Source organism: Stegastes partitus, unplaced genomic scaffold (genome assembly GCF_000690725.1).
Source record: "Stegastes partitus isolate 25-593 unplaced genomic scaffold, Stegastes_partitus-1.0.2 Scaffold193, whole genome shotgun sequence".
Taxonomy (NCBI): Eukaryota; Metazoa; Chordata; class Actinopteri; family Pomacentridae; genus Stegastes; species Stegastes partitus.
The window spans coordinates 569292-577014 of NW_007577924.1; positions in this window are offsets into that span (position 1 = coordinate 569292).

Genomic DNA, 7723 nt, shown 5'->3' on the forward strand with positions numbered 1-7723 from the left:
TGAATGGCTGAAGAAAGCAAGCTGCTTCAGTCCTAAACTCTACCCTGATCAAGGGATTTTTCCAAATAACTGGCTAACTTAAATACTTAGTCTGATTTGAGACACTAATTCTTCGTCAATTTTACATGTATCATCAAGTATCCCAGTGAAAAGTACAGCTGAATACAAAATGACACATTTTTGCATGGCAATAAATATCTCTGTCTCATAAGTGCTACATTTCTACACAATTTTTGTAAACAACAAATACAGTTTCTCAAATTCAATCTTGCTGCAGCTACTAGTTTGCCATATTCTGTGACTTAAAGACATTAACTGAACCTTACAGGATTCAGTCGTATGACAGAAATGCTATTGTGCACATCAGAATCCATTTGGCTGTGGATCAGTGAAAAATGCCAGAATACTGTATAAAAATAGTCCAATGTGGAACATTTTGAGAGAAAACATTCACATTGCACTTTTGACTGCAAATATGTGAACATTTTGGCTATAAATCATTGCTCAACCTGCTTCAACTTTATAATGTGCTTGATTGGCGCTAACATGTTAATTATTATGTGTTTGTCCCCCAAAGCTGACTAAGTGAAAAAGTATCAGAGCAGTACAGATACCACAAGCTACAAGCTTATTCTTCTGTCACGGCTCACACCAGCATCTTCATTAGACATGGGAGATATGGAAAAATAAATCAATGCTGCAGCATTCTCCACATTAGTAAAGGTGCTTCTGCTGCCTGCTGTCCCATGGGAACAAAGGAAATGATGGCTGCAAATTAATTTGTGACACTCAGAATTGATTTTCTAATCCCACATGGTATTTGATAAATAACCCGTCAGAAAACGAACACCTCAGACGATAAATACAGTTATTATCTCTTAAAGGGATAATTAGTGCTTCCTGCAAAGACAGAGCACCCTTGGTCCTCTGCTGCATTGCTGCAACCGCAAGCCACACAACTAATAAAAGTTACATTATTCAATTATCCACAAATATAGGTGGTTCAGTAGACAGACACATAAACAGCAGCAGCTTTCCCAGAAGGTGCAAAAGTATCAGCAGTAATAGTTAGCGAATTATGAGGTGTGGTTTTAAGCAAAGTTATTAAATTCACCTGAGGGCACATACTGACAGTTAAATAAGTTTTGGCTGCTGTTGTTAGACTGGTTTTCTTGCGCCTCTGCACTCTCATTAATGAACTTATTTATGGTGCCATATCCTGCCTATTTTTTAATTGCAACAGTGTTTATTTGTTGTTTATTTCTTGGTGCCAAAGTTATGAGGTAAATCATTTGTAATGGTCCCATTGGGGGAGGGGGGGGCATCTCTAAGAGGGGTTTAGGGACCACCAAGGGGTCTTTTAGGAGGCTCATTGAGGCATCAGGTGAAGTGTGAGTCACATTTTAATAAGATTCATATTAACTATGAGATTAAAACTGTGTACATGTTTCCAGCCATCTTAGTGGCATGGCTCACAGGATGCCAATGTTGGCTGTTGAGTTCCTTGGTCCAGAATGAAATATCAACTGCTGCACTGGTTGGCATGACATTTGATACAGATTCATTTTGTCATATGAGTTATCCTAATGAAATGGAGGATCCACAGAGTTTTCCTCTATCAACATCCTGAGGTTGACTTTTGCGAACACCCTGAACTATGACTGTGAACAAGGTAAACTTGAAAAGTCTGTCATCACAGAGAGGAGTGACATCCAATAATGGATACACTGTTAACTAATACCAGGGTTTCACTTTAGCGGCTTTAATTGTGATATTCACAATATAATACTTGAATTTTGAATTTTACTGTAAAATCAATGCAAGCACGAGTAATTACAGTAAGCTTTGTATTACCAGGATACTACCAACATTTTACTGTATTATTTCACAATGAAATGCTGTATTCAGACCATATTCTGTGATAACACAACAAATTACATTAACCACACTGCATTGTGGGAGTTGGCTCGTTTTCTGGCAGTTACTGTAAAATTACTGTGAAAATAATGCAATTAGTAGCCAGTAATTTACTGTAAATTTACACCAAAAAATTTTTACAGTGTAGGATTGTTGACGTAGGCATGATGTCAGTTTTACAAAGTTACATGAATTGTCAGATGCAATCCACCCATTTCCAAAGTCGAAAACATCCTTTGACAAGTATTTATGATGGAGTGTACTGACTCTGAAAGCAGTATTATCCCAAAACATGGACATAGACTCTTTACAATGCTTTCCGATCACTGTCTCTCCTCAGTGTTATCTCTGCGCCTCCAGTCGAAGTCACCAGGTTTCGACTAAATGATGAAATTCAGTGCAGCAAAATGTCCTCAAATATTCTCTGTGATCTAATGTGGCTGCATTTGGGGGTTCTTGATATGAAAAGGTTGGAGTACCCTTTGAGTGAAGTATATGGACTCTTACAGCTCCTTTTTTAAAATTCATAAGGAAAAAAGTTTCATTTTGCCAGTTTCGACATGGTGAGATTTAGGCTTTTCGATCCACCTTTCAAAATAATGCTTCTCATTCTGGTAAGGACTTTTGCCATAACACCAAATTAGTGTGTCTGATGTCTCCCCATCACCACGACTATTGTTTTACTCTGTGCACCGCAAAGTAGGAGGCAGAGAGGCTGTGACGGGCTTTGCCGAGTGGAATGGAGTCTCACTGACAGTGTAGCATTCACTCTAAATGTAAATGAGAGAGTTTTAGGAGTGTGCTGGTCAGGTAACATGCAACTACAGTAGAATGTTCTCCTCCAGTCTGGTCTACGATGACAAATGCTTTTACTGAGCAGGGGGCCCACCAATTGCCATCACATTCTAATGTTTTATACTGTATGTAGTACATGTACTGTAGACAGGAGACAAACTAGTCTGCCCATGGAAGGAGACAGAGGAGAAGATTCAGATTCACATTGGTGCAGAGATACTTGAGTACAAAGAGGGGAAACAAGGTATTCATCAACGCCTGCACTCTACCCACATATGCGCACAATTGCAATTACTCAGTATATACACAGACACAATAAACAAGCTGTAATCACATACTTGCACAGTGTCATCAGATAAAAAGAAACACTCCTATGTTCAGATCACAGCAGGCAGGTAGGGAACAGCTGTTAATTCCTGTATTGTTTAAAACCAGCATATCTACTGCATCTCATATACATCACATGTTTGTTTGTTTTTTTAAATATATATTTGTTTAATAACTAAGTCAAATTTAAATTTAAATATTTAACTATCTGCTCCATCTATTCCCCAGAACATAACGTGGTTTTCTATACAGCAGTACATCTGTTCATCAAGAAGCAGTTTGCTATAAAGTTGTGTTAAATCAGGCTTACACAACATTGTAGTATAACACATGACAAAAAAAAGAAGAAATATATCTATAGACTTCTTTTTATACATTGTTTTTTGTTTTTTTACAGGCAGCTCCTGGTAAAGTTAAAATTCTATCTAGCAATTTATTACACTCCAGCTTTCAAATCATCTAAGTGAAAAAAAATAAAGAATGTGATACATATGCAGTACATTGTCTGCTAATGTGTGACAGCCATTTGCCATGGGGCTGGGCTGGGCTGGGCTGGGCAGGTCGTAACAAAAAAACTTCCCAGTCACTTTGGAAGATCCTTATTCAGACAAGCTGCTGCATTCAAAGAAACAGTAAATGAAAGAATGGAGGTTATAACGAGGGCAGTGTGGCAGGATTATAAAATGCAGTTGAAATTATGATAAGAGATACTGCTCTTATTGCGCTTATTGAGTCACATGAGGCAGCTTTGTGAACAGAAAATGCATTTATCGACACAATGTGACGATACCATGTGATTGTACAAATGGAAATTATGCCTTTTGCACTCAAATGACAGGGTAGTCATATGAGTATTTAGTGTATTTGCCCATTTCCTCCATCTGCAATTTACCTCCAATAACACTAGATGTGGTCACAGAATTCTATTTACTGTTGTCAGCTCATCCATTCATCTATTTATCCAGCTTCTATAGCTGCTTATTTCACGACAGGGTCAAAAGGACCAGATGGAGCCTCAAACAACCTACAGTTTGTCACAGTGTGAACACAGACAGACACACAGTCACACTTATAAGTACAGGCTAGTTTGGAGATACCAGATTTAGTTTTCTTGTTTATGGACTTTAGTGATGATAATAATAATATTAATGACAATGACAATGACAGCAAGAAGAAGATGATGGAGGATTGGTGCTATGGTGAAGTAGACAAGTGTAGGGGTGCTAAACCATTTGGGTTTTGTAAAGTAGTAGTAAAAAAAAAAAAAAAAAAATTCTAAAATAGACTGGGGGCTAGGGTAAATGTGCTTATATAAAGTGTTCATTTTTACTTGTGTTTGTTGGAACTCTGGCTGCATTTTGTACCAATTGAAGTCTGCTTATTGATTTTTCATGAAGTCCAGTTAAAAGAGCATCCCAGAGGTCAAGTGGAGAGAAGATGAGGGTGGAAATATACCATACAACTGAACAAAGACACAGAAAGAACGTACAAACTCCCTACAGAATGACTGCATTCACGCAGTGATGCACCAGTGCTATACACCACAGTCCAAGCTTGTTGCAGTTTGATTCACATTTATGACTTTTGCCAGAAGAACTCACATTTTGATCTGCAAGGCCAGATTCACATGATTGACAGGGGAAGCAATGTTAGCATGACCCACTGCTGCAAGATCAGGCAGTTTTCACCAAACTAAGCTACTTCTTCTATAATTGGTGGGGCAAAACTGTATTGTGGCAGATTGTTATCATTTTGGCTACCTTAATTGTCTACATTGTGTGTGTTGCATTGATATTTTTTGCGGCTGGAAGTGCCTTGAAATACAGGTGACCTACAACTCAACACCGTGTGCCAGAAAGACTCATTAGTAGACAGACGTTTAGAACATCTCTGTCTCTCATTTGGCCCACTTAACAGCAAAATTAACACTGGCAGCAGCAGCGGGCCAAAGGCCATGGTGGATATTGGACCACTTTAAAACTCATCATCCCCAACTGCAGTCCCACACATTAAAGCAAGAAAATAGAACTGTAACAAAGAAATTGCACATGCGCAAAGCTTCCATTGATGTACATTGGAAACACACTAACTGCTTTGTTGAAACTAGATGAATGTGTAAGAATAAAAAACAGCAACAGGCTAATTAAGAAGCATTTCTGCCTTGACTGTAAAAAGAAATTTCATCATCAGAATAGCAATCAGACATACTTTAATAAACCGTGCAGGGAAATTGCTTTGGAAACACTTGCTCAAATAAGTGAAAGTTGTAAAAATATTACAAGAATATAACAAATACAATGCAATACAATACAAGGATGCAAGAAGACTCTGGGCACTGCAGAAGCATTCCTCCCCAGTGAAACAACTGGGGAGGCACCATTACTTGTTAAAAAAAAAAAAAAAAAAAAAGCAACACACCCTCCGCCTCTTTAATGCTACTCTTTAATTCACTCTTCTCTGCTTGAACCATGTGAAATCCAATAATGGTAACTGGGCTGCACAGTGGCTCCATGGTTAGCACCGTTGCCTCGTAGCTAGAAGATCCCCGGTTTATCCCATTAGGACGCCTGGGATCGTTCTGCGTGGAGTCTCCATGTTCTCCCCGTGCAACATGGATTCTCTCCGAGTTCTCCGGCTTCCTCCCACAGTCCAGAAATATGTTGAGGTTAATTGGTGATTCTAAATTGTCCGTAGGTGTGAATATGAGTGTGCTGGTTGTCTCTCAGTGTAGCCCTGTGATAGACTGGTTACCTGTCCAGGCGAACCTGCTTTCACCCTGAATCAGCTGGGATAGACTCCAGCCCCCCATGACCCTAGTGAGGATTAAGTGGTGTATAGATAATGAATGGATGTCTCTGTGAAACACATAACACTACACTCCTTCTTTGTGTAGCAGTCAGATTTATTTATTCAATTTGGGTTTTTTTTGTATTTTATCTTTTATCGCTCTTGTTTTAGTGTTGCTCACCTGTTTTGACAAAGTGGGGTTTTTTTTGTTTTGTTTTTTTAATTCAACTTCAAGAAAGCCTCGCCCAGTCATTCCAAGTTGAAATCTGGAATCTCATGGAAGTTCCATCAATTCTTCCACAGAGCTGTTAGCTTGTCTATCACACTGCCCAGAAGTCTCACATCGCTCATGATGATTTAAGGGAGATGCAACTTATGTCTCCTCTTTGCTTTGTTCTTCCTCTGCATTCTCTGCGTGTCCTCTGATTTCTATTTGAATGTCCATTCTTATTCTGGTCGCCATGCAACAGCAGTGCCTCTACATGATATTAGCAACAACAAGGAGAAAAGAACAGAGCAGGAGTCCCCCAGGCAGCATTGCGAGAGATGGCACAGCTGAAAAAAGTCACCCGCAACAGTTTAAATAGGTGTGACAAAAAAAGAAAGTAAAAGTCCTTCTCCAGACTTTGTTTTAACCCATAAAAACTCATTTCTGTGTGTCAGGGTTACATATTTACAAGTTTTTCCGACAAAAGCAATACTGTCACTCCTTAAAAGGGCTTAAATGTAACTCTATACCATTGCATCTCGAGAAGTGAAGATCTATGGAGTCTCTGCCTCATTCCCATGCACCCCTCCACCCCCAACTCACTGAAGCTTGAGCTCCCCAGTTCACCTACAATTTTGCTCAAACACTGTAAAACAAGTTGTAATACTGGAGTAATTCACAATACATGTTTGAACTGCATGTCAGTTCTCAATAACATGAATAAAAACTGATACATAAAGCCCCACCCTGGAAGTTCACAAGACTGGTTCCTTAGGCTTGGTCCATATGAAACCCTGCAAGTATAAGCTGCTATTTTTAAGACTGCCATGGGCACACAGCAGTTTCAAGGCCCAAATGTTCAGCTGACTGCTTATTTCACTCACTGCCTTTTAGCATATAAAACACCATATGGGGATGTAAACAATGTACAAAAAAAAAAAAAAACAACTTGATTTTCACCAGTTGGGGTTTGAATTTGAATATGTGAAATACAATCAGGAGAAACGGATGGGTTTGCCGTCTCCATCTGTCACACAAGTCACACAAAAAATGCTGACTAAAGATAAAAGCAGTCCCTCAGAAGTCTCTCCTTTAGCCATATTGCTGTTGGTAATGTTAAAAAAAATCACAAATTCTAAACTGCACATCTAATTGTGATAATGACTGATAAGAATGACAATAAATAAAGTAGTAACACTGATTTAATGCACTCTTGGCAGACTTCAGCCATCCTGTAACAACTGTGGCTGTGGCTGTACCAGTGGTAATGTGACCATGACTTGAGAAATTTCAAACGTGAAGAACATATGAACCTTTTGGCTTCAGTTCCTGAGTTGCTGAGGGTCCCCGAGGCCAGAAATGCTACATTCAAAGAGAATCTGTATATGCTGTAAAAATGCATAGTGTGATTCAAACAAATGATCAAAAAGCAGAGAAGTGAGTTTGTATCCAAAAACCAGAGTGAAGCTTTAATGCAGCACAGGAGGCTGGCAGGCAGGGCCACGACCTTCCTGCTGAGGGGGGCGGGGCAGGGGGTGATGGAGTGCTGAGCCAGGTAGGAGGCTGGCATATGCTAGTGAAGGGACATGCTCGTATACACTGTGTGTAGTGTGTGTCTGTTCACAATGAGGCAGAATGGCGCGTAGAAAGCACGCATAGATCCTCCCTGGAGGCGAGCTGGTAGCAGGG